The sequence below is a fragment of the Protopterus annectens genome, chromosome 6.part0, assembly GCF_019279795.1.
Source record: "Protopterus annectens isolate FY-2018-M chromosome 6.part0, PAN1.0, whole genome shotgun sequence".
Taxonomy (NCBI): Eukaryota; Metazoa; Chordata; order Ceratodontiformes; family Protopteridae; genus Protopterus; species Protopterus annectens.
In genome coordinates this window covers 708,312,937-708,329,008 of record NC_056737.1, presented here as the reverse complement: position 1 = coordinate 708,329,008, position 16,072 = coordinate 708,312,937, and positions in this window count along the sequence as shown.

The window sequence follows — 16,072 nt, the reverse complement described above, 5'->3', positions numbered from 1 at the left end:
GTGCCCCCACACCTACTGCTAATTATACATCCTAACTCTGATATTGCATAATCCACAGGGAAAGGAAATATTCCCCTACTCCGGGATTGTCAGTCTTACATATCTGTTAACCATCCTTCTGCATTGACCAAATAGTGTTTAACCGCAATGGGACCAGTGGCCTAATGGATAAGGCATTGACCTCTTAGACCAGGGATTTTTGGTTCAAGTCCCATATGGAGTGATGCAGTCTTGATACAAGTAGAGCTTTTGAGGTGAGTTTGGCATAATGGTTAATGCGTTCACCTCACAGACACAAAATACACAGTTTGATTCAGACCTTGGGTTATTGGCTAGACTTAAAATGGTCTTTTAAGGTAGTTAGCCTAGTATTCACTTATGAACCTTATGACCAAATAGATGTCAAAGTAGCTGGTCTTTTGACCAAATGTCTACAGCCCATATGTATATGTTTGTGTGTGTGTGTGTGTGTGTGTGTGTGTGTGTGTGTGTGTGTGTGTGTGTGTGTGTGTATATATGTGTGTGTGTTCCTCCATGATAACTGACTGCATAAGCAGCACTGGTGGCACAATAGGTAGCAGACTTGCTCTTGGTGCTGGAAGACCAGAAAGTTGTGGGTTCTAATTCCAGGTGATTGGATTGCTGGCTCTGCAAACAGCATTAGGGGGTGCTGTAATCCTGAGTGTGCTTTCCTTTGGAAAAGTTGTCAAACTGAGATCCCACCTGCCTGAGTTAAGGATAGCTCAGGTGGATATAAAAGATCCTGCAATACCTACTGCAAAAAATAGTTGTCCTTCATATATATATATATATATATATATATATATATATATATATATATATATTATGTTTTATTCTTATTAGTATTCTTGACTGAAGGTTATTTTCTTTGATTGAAAGTGCATTCACTGAAACAGTACGCCTTAATATGACTGCTTTTCTGGAGTTATGCAAAAAAAAAAACAGTATTTTTGTCTAACAAAGTACATTTAAATAAAAAATTATCTTACATATATTATTTTCATAAAGATATTATAATCATTTTTATTCAGTACTATTGGTCTCCAGTTTTTTAACTTGTCTTCTATAGTCCTTCTTCCGTATGAATTTAAGTATTTCACTACATAATTCTTTACACATAAAACTTTCATCTATTCATTCAAAATCGTTAAAAATATTTTTTTGCCAAGCCCCTTAAAGTTTTATAAATTTCATATCTAATCCATTTGGTCCTGCAACCAGATCTATATTTACTTGTACTAATGCTTTATCCACCTCATATAATGACGTCCCCTTTTCCAACTGCTTAGTCTCTTTTTCTGTTGACTTTTTTTTATTATCCATGTCTTTTTGTTACTTTCTTTTTTTTTAAACATTTTTGTACATATTGTACTACACTATTTCATAATTTCTTCTGAGTTATTTTCTCATTTTACATTTTTATTTCTCTCATTGCACTACCACCTCCCTTTACTAATCTGCTTAAGTAACTTGATACTTCTCTTTGTCCTTGTAAAATATCTTTGCTTATATATAACAATTATTTTATTTTTTCTTGATTTCTTTCATATAATTTGTTTTCTTTGTCAAGGTGCTTTCTATCATTATGTTCTAACTCTTCCAATGCATCATTATATGTTCTTTTATATTTTTTCTTTCTCTACTTTTCCCACATATTACCACTGTAAAAAACATTTTTATATTTTTCCTTAAATATCATTTACCACTTAGACCAAATTTTTATAAAATGTTCTCACAGTAACATGATCTTTCCATAAATATTACTAATGTATTTCCTTCTTCATTCCATACTTTCTCATTTATCCTTTTTATTCCTTTGCCTATTTTTATATATTCCCTGTATTCCTTTATCTCTAGTCATATTGTAAAATGATCAGAAAATCCTATTTCAACGACCCCCCTTTCCTGCAAATAAAATAATATATTTCAGTTCTATTCATACCCCTTTTATAAGTCCATGGATTTTTGTCCCAGAGTTTTAACTTATCACATCTTATAACTCCTAGCATTTTTCTTATATGTTTTTTTCTTTTTATGCTAGCCACTTAAATCAAAATTAAAGTCTCCTGTTATTATAATAGTCATGTTTATCACTATATCATGTCTCATTTCCTCATAAATATAACATTTCCTTTTATCACAGTTTCTTACAAATGTCCTTTTCCAAAAATAAATGCTTTTGGGTTTGTCCCAGTATTTTATGACACCCTTCATTTGTCATGCTTGGTACATGTATAATTTTTTTCTCTTTCTGTTTTTAACACAATATTACAAGTCCATCCACTAGTCAATAAACATATTTTATCACAAAACTTTGTAATGCCTAATACTTCTTTACAAAACATTTTCAAATGTCTTTTCAAAGTCTCCCTTTCTACCTCTGTTCAAAATTGTACTTGCATTTTCTTTTTTGGTTCTCTGTTAAATTAATTTATCACATAAAGATTCCATGGCCTTTCTTTTTTCATATTCTCAAAGAAAAATTTCCAATGAAAAAACGGTCTCAGATATAATGTTAAAAATGTCTCTTTTTTAATAAGAATACATACTCTTACCTCATGTGCTTTTATACCCAAATGAGGTATTAAATTGTCCCACACTTCATGCCTGTTCTTTTTTTGTCTTCTTTACTTTGAATCATTAATGAGTACTTCTGTTTTGCAGAATCTATTACATTACAAACTATTGTAAAATACTGATTATGTGCACAAGCAATAAAAACTGGTACACATCCAATCAAAACACATCAAAATCAGATTAGCATCTCAAAAACGTACATCAAACACACATGCGCATGTGCAATCGATGTTCAGATCATGTCCCAGCCTGTTAAAAAAGCTACACCTGCTGCAAAGTTAAGGTAATGTTTTTGCCATGGGGGGGGTAAGTCTGTCTTCACCCATTTGTAGCTTTATATATATTGACTCTGAGATCAATCAACAGTGAAAGTAATAGAAATCTGCCTTTACTACCTCATCAGTGCCTTTCTCTATCCATTTCAGTTTTTCACCTGCTTCAATTGCATTCTTTAGTATTCCATTATACCTCTTGTAAAGTTTATTCAACCAACACTTACGTACTAATAACCATGTGACCATGTTCAATATAAATATGTTTACTGTTGAAATGTAATGGTCAACCGATTAAAATGACGAGACAAAATGTGGAAATACGTACCATCGAAAAGGCACAATCTCAGAACTGATTTAATCGTCCGCTGTAGTTTGATCTATTCGACATAGCCTTAGGTGACGTCAGTCATCTAAGCTATGCACCATAACTTACCATTAGACTATCAAGTCAACCGCACATGTTTTTTAATATTTTGCAGTGGGGGGGGCGAGCCCCCTGCACCCCCCCATGTGAGGAGCTGTGCCACCACACCCCCTGCAAATTATTAATACCAACTCCGACATTACACTACAGTGAGGAAATGGGTAAATTCCCTGTTCCTCACTGTACCATAATCTCCACTAACAATACCTAATTCAGACTACCAAATTACGCTGCACATTCGGCATTGTGTATTTGTTGCAGTCTGGTTCAGCATTGTACCCTTTTGAAAAGTAATAATCAGCAAAAGGGCACGTTAGAAGGACTGCCTGACACATAAACAAGTTAAAATCACACTTTAATATCATCCAAAAACAGAAACAGAAGTTTTTGGATATTAAAGTTTGATTTTAACTTGTTTCTTTGTCAGGCAGTCCTTCCAAAGTGCCTGCATTTGCTGATTATTGGCTTTGTACCTTTTAGGCGCTCTTTCCTCGCCCTTTTGAAAAGTGCCTTTCGAACACATGCCATTTGATCACCTGTACTATGGGATTTCAATAGTAAACTATATATATATATATATATACACACACACACACACACACACACACACACACACACACACACACACACACACACACACAGAGCTAAATTATTAAACAGTCCATTGATCCCTTTCAGGAAGTTTCTGTGAGACCATGTAATGGGGGGATTTTGAAGTTTCTCCTTTTCCCCACAGTTATTTGATCTCAGAGTTGGTATATGTAGGAATGTGGGGGGTGATGGGGTTCCTGCCCCACTGCAGAAACTTTCCAGTAGATAGTGTGGGTTCAGTGAAAGGCTGAACAACAGAATGTTTCCTGCTGCTATTCACTAGCTGTGCATTTCCTTTCCCATCAAAGCATGGGAGGCTGCTAGTGTGCATCTGCAGCTGTGATATAACACAGTTTTAGTAAACAGTTATAATACACATTACAGATGTCTCTGAATTCTGTTATCACTGTTATGCTTGCTGTATAGCTAGCTTACAAGTGTACTGCACACAAGCTGCCTCTTGCTTTTTTTTTTTACTCATGTTTTAAACACTTGTCCAATGTAGTATAGGTTTCTTAAATCCAGACACAGAAAGATATGACAATTTTATTCTTTGTCAGCTGTGTTTGCGGTTTTTCATAGTTCAGTTCTGTTAAGCTATCTTTCTCTCTGTGAGTCAGTGTTTCATCTTCTCCAGTACTCTTCTAACTTCTGAGAAGTCAGCAGTTGTTTCCTTGGGAACTGATTCTGCAATGTTCATTAAAGATCAAACAAACCTGTCTGTAGTTGTCTGCCTCTCCTCGTCCCCTATGGTCATGAAACGAATCACAGCTATCATAACTACATTTACAGATACCTTCGCTTCCTTCACATCCGTACTAAAAAGGCTTGTTGCTGTTATTAGTTCTCTCAGTTCTCAATATCGTCTTTCAGAATCCAAACGTGAATGCAGCTAACTACCATTAACTGAGAATTTTGTGTGCTAATAATTCTGTTTAGAAGATATCTTGTTAAATATCCTGTCTATATTGTACCGTGTGCGCTTGTCCATATATTTCACGGCAATCTTGAAAAAGTGTCACTATTACGTGAGAGAATAGGCAGCCTACATGAAGCAGAGCTCCATTTTATTTCTTGCTAGATTACTATTTCTTATTTATTGGTAGTATCATACTTATTTGACAGATTACTTATGATTTTTGCTAGCCCTGTATGCGGCTATAACAATTAAACCTTATTATACTCCAAGTCAGCTTTAGGCATATTTTTTAGGTCATTCTTATTGACATATTGTAGTTAGTCAGAGCTTTTGATACTAAGATGTAACTTCCTTAGACAACAAGTAATGAAACAAAAGTAAAACAGTATCCTAAATGTCTGCAAAATCTGACTGCTTCAATAATCTGTTCAGTCTTGACTATCACTTTTCATTTGCTCCACCAGCTCTTCTAGTGTAGAGAAAAGGTTTATCTGCATAAATGTTGGTGGGATTTGCACAGACCAAGACCTTTATTTCAGATTTCCTTTTATTACAGATGCATTATTTGAACCACTGATGTACTTGGCAAACCACATTTGCCTTATCTACTCATGCTAAGATTTGTGAGATTTGGTAGGGGAGGGGGGTCTCGGAAGAAGTAAAGCTTGGGAACTGCTTGCAGTATGATGTCATGTATTAACAACATACAGTGGATATTGCCTGGGAATTTATACCCACATAGGAGACAGTGGTCTCTCCTTTTTACATGTAGGCAGTTTCTGCTCTGCCAAAACATTTATTCTATTTATGTAGATGTAGTAGGTCATGCCTGTACTCATATTTTAACAGTGATTCCACACCATCATTCATTTAACTCCATCATTTATTTAAATAATTATTTATTGTACATGATTTCCTGCTTTATCTATTCTATGTAATTGCTTGCACATGTGTAAACAGTAACTTTACTACAATACTCAAAGAAACATGTTGGGTTAAGTTAACTAAGTTGCTTGATTTATTAGAAATGCACATTTTCTTTAGTCTCTTTACTAACATTTATAACCGTCCTAAGACATTGTCCACAAAAAAAAGCTTGGTCAATGGACTTTCATACAAATCTGGTTGTAGTGGTGTGGTATTCTAGAAGGAATAAGTAAGTTTTATTTTTGTGTAATGTGCATCAGTTATGACAACGGCCAGTTCTTTACAGTGTCTACTGAATACGATATTTCCATTTTTTCTGAATTCCAGACAAGCTGTTTCTTGTATTTATAGATCTCAGGACAAAGCAGACCAAATTTCTGATTAGGATATCAGGTTTTAATACACTACATGACTTCTGATTGATTAAGTTCTTCCTGCTTTAGTAACTAAATTCAGTACAAACAATAATCAGCAATAACACCTGCACATTATTATATAAACTAGACACTGGCCAATGTACTGGCTGATATTATACGTTTTACAGGTCCTGCCAGATGTCATGGCTTGTGTAGTTGCCCCTGGTTAACAGTAGTAAGATATTGTACATTTTAATATTCCCCCTCATTACTCACATTACAAAAGCTATCTATGTGACCACAATATCTAATTTTCAGTCCTTTCAGGGATATTAATGAATCTGTGTGAGGACACTGAAATGAATTTCAACTCTTCTGAAAAAGCTGTAGAACAGAAAACACAGGCTTAAATACAACTACTGGGACTCTGACAGAATGGCTACTTTATGTTCAGTGCCCTCATTTCAGTTTTACTCTTCACAGTCACCTAAATACTATATAAAGGAAAATATTGCTCCCACCACACACACACACACACACACACACACACACACACACAACACACACACACACACGCACGCACGCACGCACGCACACACACACACACACACACACACACACACACACACACACACACACACATGCACACTTACAGTCATCAGATGCAAAGCCTTGACAGAACCATTAGTGCAACTCTTTCAGGTAAGGCAGTAACTATGCCCACTCAACTAAACTGGATTATTAGCCTGGTCTCCAAAGAAATAGTGAAAATTCTGCCACATATGCACAAAACTGTCATCTGAAAATCATCAGTGAACTCCTTATCGAAATTAGTATTTCATGTGAGAGGCTGTGCTTCTCACACCCCTTTCCTACTTACAATAATCACCTATGTTACCTCTCAACTGTCCCTGATTTTAGGGGACGTTCCTGATTTTGACTCAAATTTTAACTCTGTCCATCTTAATCACTCCTAAAACTAGTGACCTTTGGAGGAAAGGTGGCTCTGATTCTGTCAATGTTTCAAGTTAATAACACTAATATTTTAAATGTGTCCCTGATTGTCCCTGATTTATCCTTGACTTGTCCCTGATTCTGTTGAAATTTGTCCCCAATTGGTTGAGAGGTCTGGTAGTTACCATTAGCTGGAGAAAAGGCAAATATGTGTTCTTGTAGAAAAAAAAGTATTTGCCTTTCCCCTTTTTCATAAATTTTAGAGACAATCACTTTTTTTGGAAACAGTACTCAAATTTGTTCATTCAAACACATGCATTCAGCAAAAGCCATGACTCTTTGTTTCAGTTTCATCTGCCTCCTAGCTGTATCTCTTATGGTCTGATCCTTGGAAAAACTGGTATGCATAGGTGATGTAATACAGTTTATTGGCCCAGCATTGTTCTTAAAAGCTTTATGCAGCTGTAAAACATTCGTTAGTCCAAATAAACAGTGTCACATCACCACTGCATTCTAACACTTTCTGTTTGCGGACCAGTATGGTATCTTTTATTTTTATTTTGTCATCAATATTTTCTAATACATTTCTCACTGAATTACTTATTTAAGTTAGATTTATTATATTTTTTCTTTAAAACATAAGATTCATAAGTAACATATTCTACAAACTAAGTGCAGTTGTAATATTATATGTGCTACATATATTCTGGAGTTTCACGTTTACATGATAACAAATATGCTTTTCTAATAATGAGTAATGCAATCATTCTTTTTATGTTGCTAGTATGATGCACTTTGCCTTCTATTTTCTTATGACATTTTCTGCTTACAGAAGACATCTAATTAAATGATAACCGTAAATGACAAGATTCCCAAGTTCATTTACAGGGTACACCAACTTTAATATTTCTGAGTGATTTAATGGTTAACTGAAAGGCATTCAAGCCACCCTCCCCTCTATTTTTCAGCTTCCTGTTTCCAAATTTTAGTCATGACTCGTGTAAGTTTGTGTCCTTGGGCCTCAGCTCTGTTTTTTCCTTAATCGCTCAGCATTTGCTCTGTCATAGGCATAGTTTCCTGTTGTTCACCAATATGTGAATTAGCAACCACCTGCCACTTTATTTTTACAGCGTGACACAGCCTTGTTCGAATATGCTCCCATTAGTTGGGCTTTTCTGCGTTCTTTATACTCTTTGATTTATCAAGGCTCTCTTTTTCTCAGCACTGTAATATTAAAAGTTGCCACCATTAATATTATTATTATATATTATATTATATTATATTATATTATATTATATTATATTATATTATATTATATTATATTATATTATATTTAATACAGACTTTTGTGCTGCTTCCCTAATTTATATTAGACATATACCACCCATATTTTCTTCACTGAGAACTTCCTCATGCGCCAAGGTTTTTTTCATGTTAATTTTTTTTTTTTTTTTACCTCTGGCTAGTGTACATTCAGGTTATGAGAAGCCTAGAAAATGTATTTATTCATACTTTTGTTTGCATTTCCTTTGCTATGTCTTTGACAGTTAGGATGCCGCATGTATGCCCTTTATCAGGATTTGGAATGCCCACTGTTACCCACAAAAGGAGAATGTTCACTTCTCTGTTATTGACACTAAGCAAACTCATATCCATATCATCTTCCACGTCTCTCCTTTTTATTATGTTTAGCTTGTTAACCTTATGGTCTAGTACAGAAACTTACTAAATATCGCAAGTGTCAACTGATGTTTCATCCTAGAGTTTTGAAGTGTCTTTTGATTTTTATTTCTTCTGTGCCTCTTACCTACCTCTAGCTTTTTTATACAACTTAGCACTTTTCAAGTCCACAAAACACAGTTTAAATAGACACTCATTCGAAAGATCTCTTCAGTGGGTAAGCTATAAAGGCAAACACAGACCGTTGCCATCCTGCTCTTATTCCCTGCCAGTCATTCTCTCTAGCAGGAATTTGTCTCTGTGAGCACATTATGACACCACTTCAGAAGTTTGCTTGATGCAAACTGTACACATTTAGAATTATTCATTTTTTCATCATTAGTAAACATGTCAGTTATGTTTACAAATCAACACTTTTTTCCAAAGAAAGGTTAGTTTTGATTTTTAAACACCCTCTCATTGTAGTTTCAAAAGGATGGCCACCTTTCCATACCCATATTTCACTGGATTTTAGATATTCTCTGATCCCTATTCCAGTTCCTGAGTGCTTAGAATAGTTTCCTTTTTATAGTATCTTTTTTGTCTTAGACTTTCTAGGTTCATTCAGCTCAACAAATACTCTGGAGCTTTGTCTCAGTGGCATATTGGACTGGAAGAGGCATACCTTATGAGCGTTCATGTGTTGGATAGTTATGGTTCTGTTCAGCAGAATCAGGAGAGGTACGTAAGGCCTTTTATGTCAACCCATTTAACACTGTCTACAAAAATAAAATAATTAGCAAATAAATGCATGCTTTGCAAAGAGTGTTGAAGTTTCTGTGATATATGAAGACGTTGTGGCAGACATTGCTGCTTTACTGACTCTAGCAGTGACAGCCACTATACTATTTCTATGCTATCCTCAGCTCTTCTGCATCAAATAGTATCTCCCTATGCCACTGTGACACTTGAGTGGCTAGCCTGTTGGGCAGTTTGTTTTCTAACTGCATGGTTATCACAGTCATTCTATTTTTTTTACTTAACTGATAAAGCAAATGGCTTCCTTATGTGGTATTTAGGTTGCTGCAACCCACTTAATACTTTTGAAAAAAGCGGTTGCTTCTTTACAAAAAAAGTTTATTTTTTTGCACTTCAGGTTAGAGTTTAGGGGCACTAGGCCAGGGAACTGCAATGGGCACAGAATAAGCTGACTACAGCAATGTAGACATAAAACAGAGAGCAAGAATGTTCATCTCATTTCAGGTAAACAGTTTAAATTATTTAATTATTTAATTCTGGTGTTTCTGTTAACACGTGTGAAAGAAACATAGATGACTATCAAGATTAAAATAAGTAGGGTACTTCCCTCCCTGTGATCAGCTTTTTCTGTGACACAAGTAAAATTATATAACATTTACTAAGAAAAATTATGTTCTACTGCCAACATTAACAGAAATTGCTGAAGATATTCTGGTGTTCATATGTTCCCATAAATTCTTGTACAAAAAGAGGCAATCATTTTATCCTTCATGACTGACTAGTCTGAGTTTAGGCTTCAGCAAATGGTCATCCTTTCTACTAGACCAAACCCAAAGGAAGGTAATCACACCATCCTTAAATGGGTTCTGATAGACTGTCTTCCTTTATTATTTAGTATCTCTACATGACTGTATGCTGTATAGTCTTTACAACCTGCTCAGCAAAATATAAATACATAAACAAACAAACAAACAAATAAATAAATAAAAAATGTCAGGTAATTTGTTCTACTTCAAAATATTCCATAGGCATCAGGAACATAAATCCCAATATTGATAGGTCAGCTGTACTATAGGTTCATAGGTGTTTACTAGGCTAACGACCACAATGGCCTTTTTAAGCCTAGCCATGCATCCCAAATCTCTGACAAGTTGTGTTACCCTTCATAAGTGTAAGCATGGGCCTGGTAGATGAACCTTTTACATGTACATTATATGTGTCCATTAGAGACACAGGTGCCAAACCAGGGATGAATTTCCAGTTTCCCCGTCCAATTGTCCAAGTTGCACTTGAATTGGGTTAGGGAGGAACTCTGCTTCACATGGATGGGGAGCCTGTTCCATAGATGGGGTAGTCTCTGGGATACATACCTATCTCTCCAGCAAGTCCTATTTATATCACAGCAAGGTTTAAGTCTTTAGAAAGGGCAATTCTGGTGCTGTTTGTTTTGTGGATATGCAGGAGGTCCATCAGAGTGGGGTCTGACAATGCCCTGTATGCCAGGCATAGATCTGCCTTCAAAAGCCTGTAGGAGACAGAATACAGGGATAGAGCCTTGAGGTGGTCTGCACAGGACATTTTATTTATGCCCTGTATTCTTTTAGTGAGGAAACTCTGTGAACATTCCAATTGTTGGATATGCCTGGTTAGGTACACACCAAAGGGGGCATTGTACTCAATGATAGGTCTGATGAATGCCAAATATAGTAGAACAATGACTTCCTTGGACTTAGATGCCATACCTTTGTTTATAAGTTGCGCAACATAAACTGATTTCTTCAGCACTGTAGACAAGTGATGGTCAAAGGCTCAATTACTATGTGTGTCCCTAAGTCCCTGCCTACTGGCTCAACTCTAAGGGATGTGTTGTCAATATGATAGTTACCAGGGATGGATGACTTCCCAAAGGATACTATTATACATTTGTTAGCATTTAGTTTTAGTCCATGATTCTGACACCAGTTGTTTGTCTGTGTTAGCCCCTCCTGGAGAACATTTTTGTCAGTGTGAGATTCAATGACAGCTCCTGATTTGCAATCATCTGCAAATTTAGTCAGCCAGAGGCCACTGACATTGGCCTTGACTTCTGAGAAGTAAATGCCAAAAAGGAGCAGTCCAAGGACTGATCCTTGAAGGACTCCACTTGTTACTGGCCTCTTTGTAGAGGTGGACTCCCCAATTCTAACTTCCTGGGTCCTAGCTGTGAGCCAGTTGGCTATCCACTAGGTGACATACGCTTTGGTACCTAACCTCTTGAGTTTGTCAACAATGCCCGAGTGAAGTACTGTGTCAAATGCCTTGGCCAGGTCAAGGTAGGCAGTGTGAATGATTTTGCCCTCATCCATTGCTTTGATGACCTTCTCAAAGAAATCCACCAGTTTGAGTAGGCAAGATCTGCCCTTGATGAAACCAAACTTGGTTGGGTCCAGTATCTGGAAGTTTACTATATCTCTACTGATCATCTTCATGATAATTCTTTCCATGGCTTTACATATAAGACTTGTGAGACTTTTGGGTCTGTAGTTTCCAAGGTCTGTAGATGGCCCACCTTTGTGCAGAGGGATGACTGTTGCCTTTCTCCATTCATGAGGCATGAATTTGGAGGCTACAGTTGAATAGTAATTCCAGAAGTGGTGATAGGTCATGTTTCATGTTCTTTAGAAGGCATCCTGGGATATTGTCTGGGCCCCTTGATGTAGTGTTCTTGGTCTTAGAGAGAGCATTAAGGGCCTCTTCCCTAGTGATACTAGGGGGAGTTATATTTGATGATATTCCCTGAGGGAAGGTTGAGGGGGAGAGAGGGATAAAGTTGGAGCTGAATTTATCAATCAAAAGGTTTGCTATATCTTCCGGCGCAGTATAGATGGCTCCATTTACAATGAGCTCTGCACACAATTGTGTATTGTCTTTGAGGCTGTGGACATAGCTAAAGAATGCTTTGTGGTTGTCCTTGGCCTGGGAGGCCAAACTTACCTGAGATTTGGCTTTTTTGTTTAGACTCCTAGCACTTTAGCAGTAAAACCTTTAGATTTTCTTGGTTTTGATTTGCTATATCGGAAGTACTTTCAGTTTGGCATTGCCTAAAAAAGGCACTATGGGGGAAGACAATGTTTTAGCTAGTATTTGAAAGCCTAGATGGGAGTGATGCAGATCATCTCTGGCAAAGCACCATGGTCTGTTGACCATCTCCTTCCATGCTGACAAATATTGCACCCCCTTAGAATGACACCAGAAACTAAGCCAATTATTAAAGTCTATCATCCTATCCATACCTCTGAACGCTACAGATTTTCGCAGAATGCCCAGATTTTTGCCGCATATTTTTGGTCTGTTCCTCATAAAATTTGTAATTTTGTGGCAAATCACTGAGGAATGAATTCAATAAATAATGACAGTTATTTGAGTTTCAAATTTCATATCCTTCAGAAAATGCATGGTAACACAAGGCCTTTTATTCTAGCAACTTTCTAAGTTTATAAGAGCAATATTTAAAATGTGTCCCTATTTTTGGGGCTTTGACACCCCCCATTATTTTCGGCTTTGTCCAGATTTTTTGTACCAAGATGTTAGAGGACTTTGATCCTATCAAACCAATAGTGATGTATGTTGGCATTTCATAATATTGTCTATTACCACTACCCTGTAGGAAAGTTATTTTTTCCATCAAAACTAAATGCTTTAGGTATCAGTTTCCCCGTGGCTTAACCCCCAAAATTATATTATACTGAATTTCAAAAACAAAACCTGATCTAATTTTAACTTTCTAGAGAAGAGGCAAGACTGTCATAATTACATAGCACCTGGTGAATCTGGGCATACTGGGGCAATGCAGCAATTGCCTCATGTACACAGACAACCCTCTCCTCCTACCACCCAACACTACAACCTGTGAGAGATGCACTTACATAGCCAAAATGGAAGCAAAGCTCTCTCCACCCAAGATTGTGCTAAACAGTCAAAAGGAGAAGGTTAACACCCTCACTACACCTCAAGCAACACATAGCCCTTCTAAACCCACACCACCAACACGCACATATAACAACACTAAATCCACATATACAGAGGCCCTTAACTGTAACCTGCCCAAGCAACAAGGACCTCTGAAGCTGAAACAAAAACAAACACCAATCACAACCAAAGTGTCACATAGTTCACAACACCAGTGTGCCACCCAGCAACAGCCCCTAAGGCAAGACAACGTACCTAACACTTTAGTAATAGGTGACTCTATAGTCCGGCACACTGATGTCCCACTCACCAGATTGAACAAGGAGAAAATTACAGTCAGCTGCCTGTTGGGTGCCAGGATCTGCCACATAATGCATGAACTCAAGTCACTCCACAACAAGTACAAATATGACTCTGTCATTGTCCATGTTGGAGTGAATGACTTGAGACGTACCTCCCTGGACTACATGAAAAGAGACATGGAGGAGCTCTCAGATCATGTGGCCCAGGCAGGTATGACCCTAGCCCTGAGTAGCATCCTGCCTTCGCCCAAAATGATACTACAATATAAGGACAAAATGATTGACTTCAACAATTGGCTAAGCTTCTGGTGTCATTCAAAGGGGATCCAGTATCTGTCTGCCAGGGACGACATGATCGACAGACCACGATGCTTTGCCAGAGATGGTCTGCACCTGTCACCCCTGAGATTCAGGTTACTGGCTAAGGCTCTTGCCACCCCTATAGTGCCTTTTTTAGGCAAAGTTCAAAGGACAAAACCACCACCATAACAGGTACAAGCATGCAAAATCTGAAGGTAATGCTACTCAATGCTAGAAGTCTAAACCTCAAAATGCACTCTCTCGAGGCACTCCTAAAAATGGAGAACATCGATATCTTTGCAGACCTGGTTCAAGGCTCCAGAGAGCACCCCTGCAATACCAGGCTACAACTCTTACCACACTTTTCAGCCACCAAACCAGGACTGAAACACTAAAGGTGGAGGAGTGTCAATATTCACCAAGGATATTCACACCACCAGGCTAGTTGCCCAACACAATGCGTCTAAAATTCTCCAGGTGCAACTAACACTAGGTAAGACTGCAATCCAAATTGTAGCTTGCTAGAGATCCCCCAACATACCCCAAGATTCTCACTACACCTTTCTAAACATACTGGAAAATATTAATATAGAACCAAACACCCTAATACTGGGTGATTTTAACTACCCTGCCATTAACTGGGAAAACTACTCATGTACCAACACCTTTGCTCAATGGTTCTTAGAATTTATAAATTCCAATGCCCTGGATCAACTAATCCATAGTCCCACCAGGGGCTCCAATATCCTAGACCTGGTCATCACCCCTGGGATCACGTCAGTTGCCCTGCTAGACAGGGGTCCAGGGAAGTAAATAGTGTGGGAAGAAATAGCCAGGGAATTGTTATGGCTAGGCTTGTATAGGCCCTAGGGCTGATAGCCTAGTACCAACCTATGAACCTATGAACCTATGATTGCAGACACATTTATAATGTTGTAAAGGCCAATTTCCTGAAGGAAGAATAGTTACTGTATTTTAAGATTGCTAAAGATTGCTACAGAAAAAAAAAACTGTTTATTTACATGAACAGCCTCATTGCCAGCCACTATATTTATCCTTCTATGTGACAATGTGGCCTTGGCTCTTCTTTTATATCAACATCTGTGCTAATATCCTAGCTTATTAATACATAGCACAAGTCTCCCCCTAAAATATCTCTCCTACATTACCAGCAGGCTTAGATTTTGCCTTACCTTCTAATTGTTTTTACCTCCATCACCATTCAAAGCATGAGCGAGCTATTCTGTTGTATGCGGCTGCCCATAAACGGATGTCCTTAACCAAAGTTGTTGAAGGACTATGACACTTTCATTTTCTCTTCCTCTTATTCATATTACACATTTGTATATGTCCACATGCTCATTTCCAGGTCACCTGAAATACTCAAGTATTATTCAGTTCCAAGAACATCCATTGAGAATATGCTATCTAATCTCCATCCTAATACCATTCTCCAAGCACCGAACAAAATCCAAGAGAAAGTGGCTAATTCTCAGCTTAGCATATATCTTAATTTATAAGCCTCCTTCACCAGTCCCATCATGTCTCATGATATACTTGCTTCCACTTTTTTATTAATCAAATGCAGACTATTTTAACAGAGACAAAGGTGTTCTTTTAGATGCCAGCGTTGTTGGCCTTAGCAAACCTTTTATTTTGTCCCCACAATCTTTTACATGACACACTCAGTGCCTGTGATACAAGACCCTCCTTTACTGAAATTCTCAATATTTATCTTAGCAAAATATCTACCAGGTTCTGCATTAACACCCTATCCAGACCTTTTAAACCTGTGCAGAGGGTGTACCCTTGGACTTTTACTATACACTTTTGTCAGCAGGTGGCTTGAACCCAGTCCTTAGTAAAGCTTTACTTGTCATACTACTGATTCAGTTATTATCAGATTTGATCATTTTCCAGTTTCTATTAAATCCATTTAAAGACTGACTTAGGCATCCTGTCTTAATGGCCAGAGTCTAAACAGTTAAGAGGGAACATCAGTAAAATACAATAGATGTTATTTGGTACAGTTGAAGGTCTGCAGCAGAAGATGTAGGCTG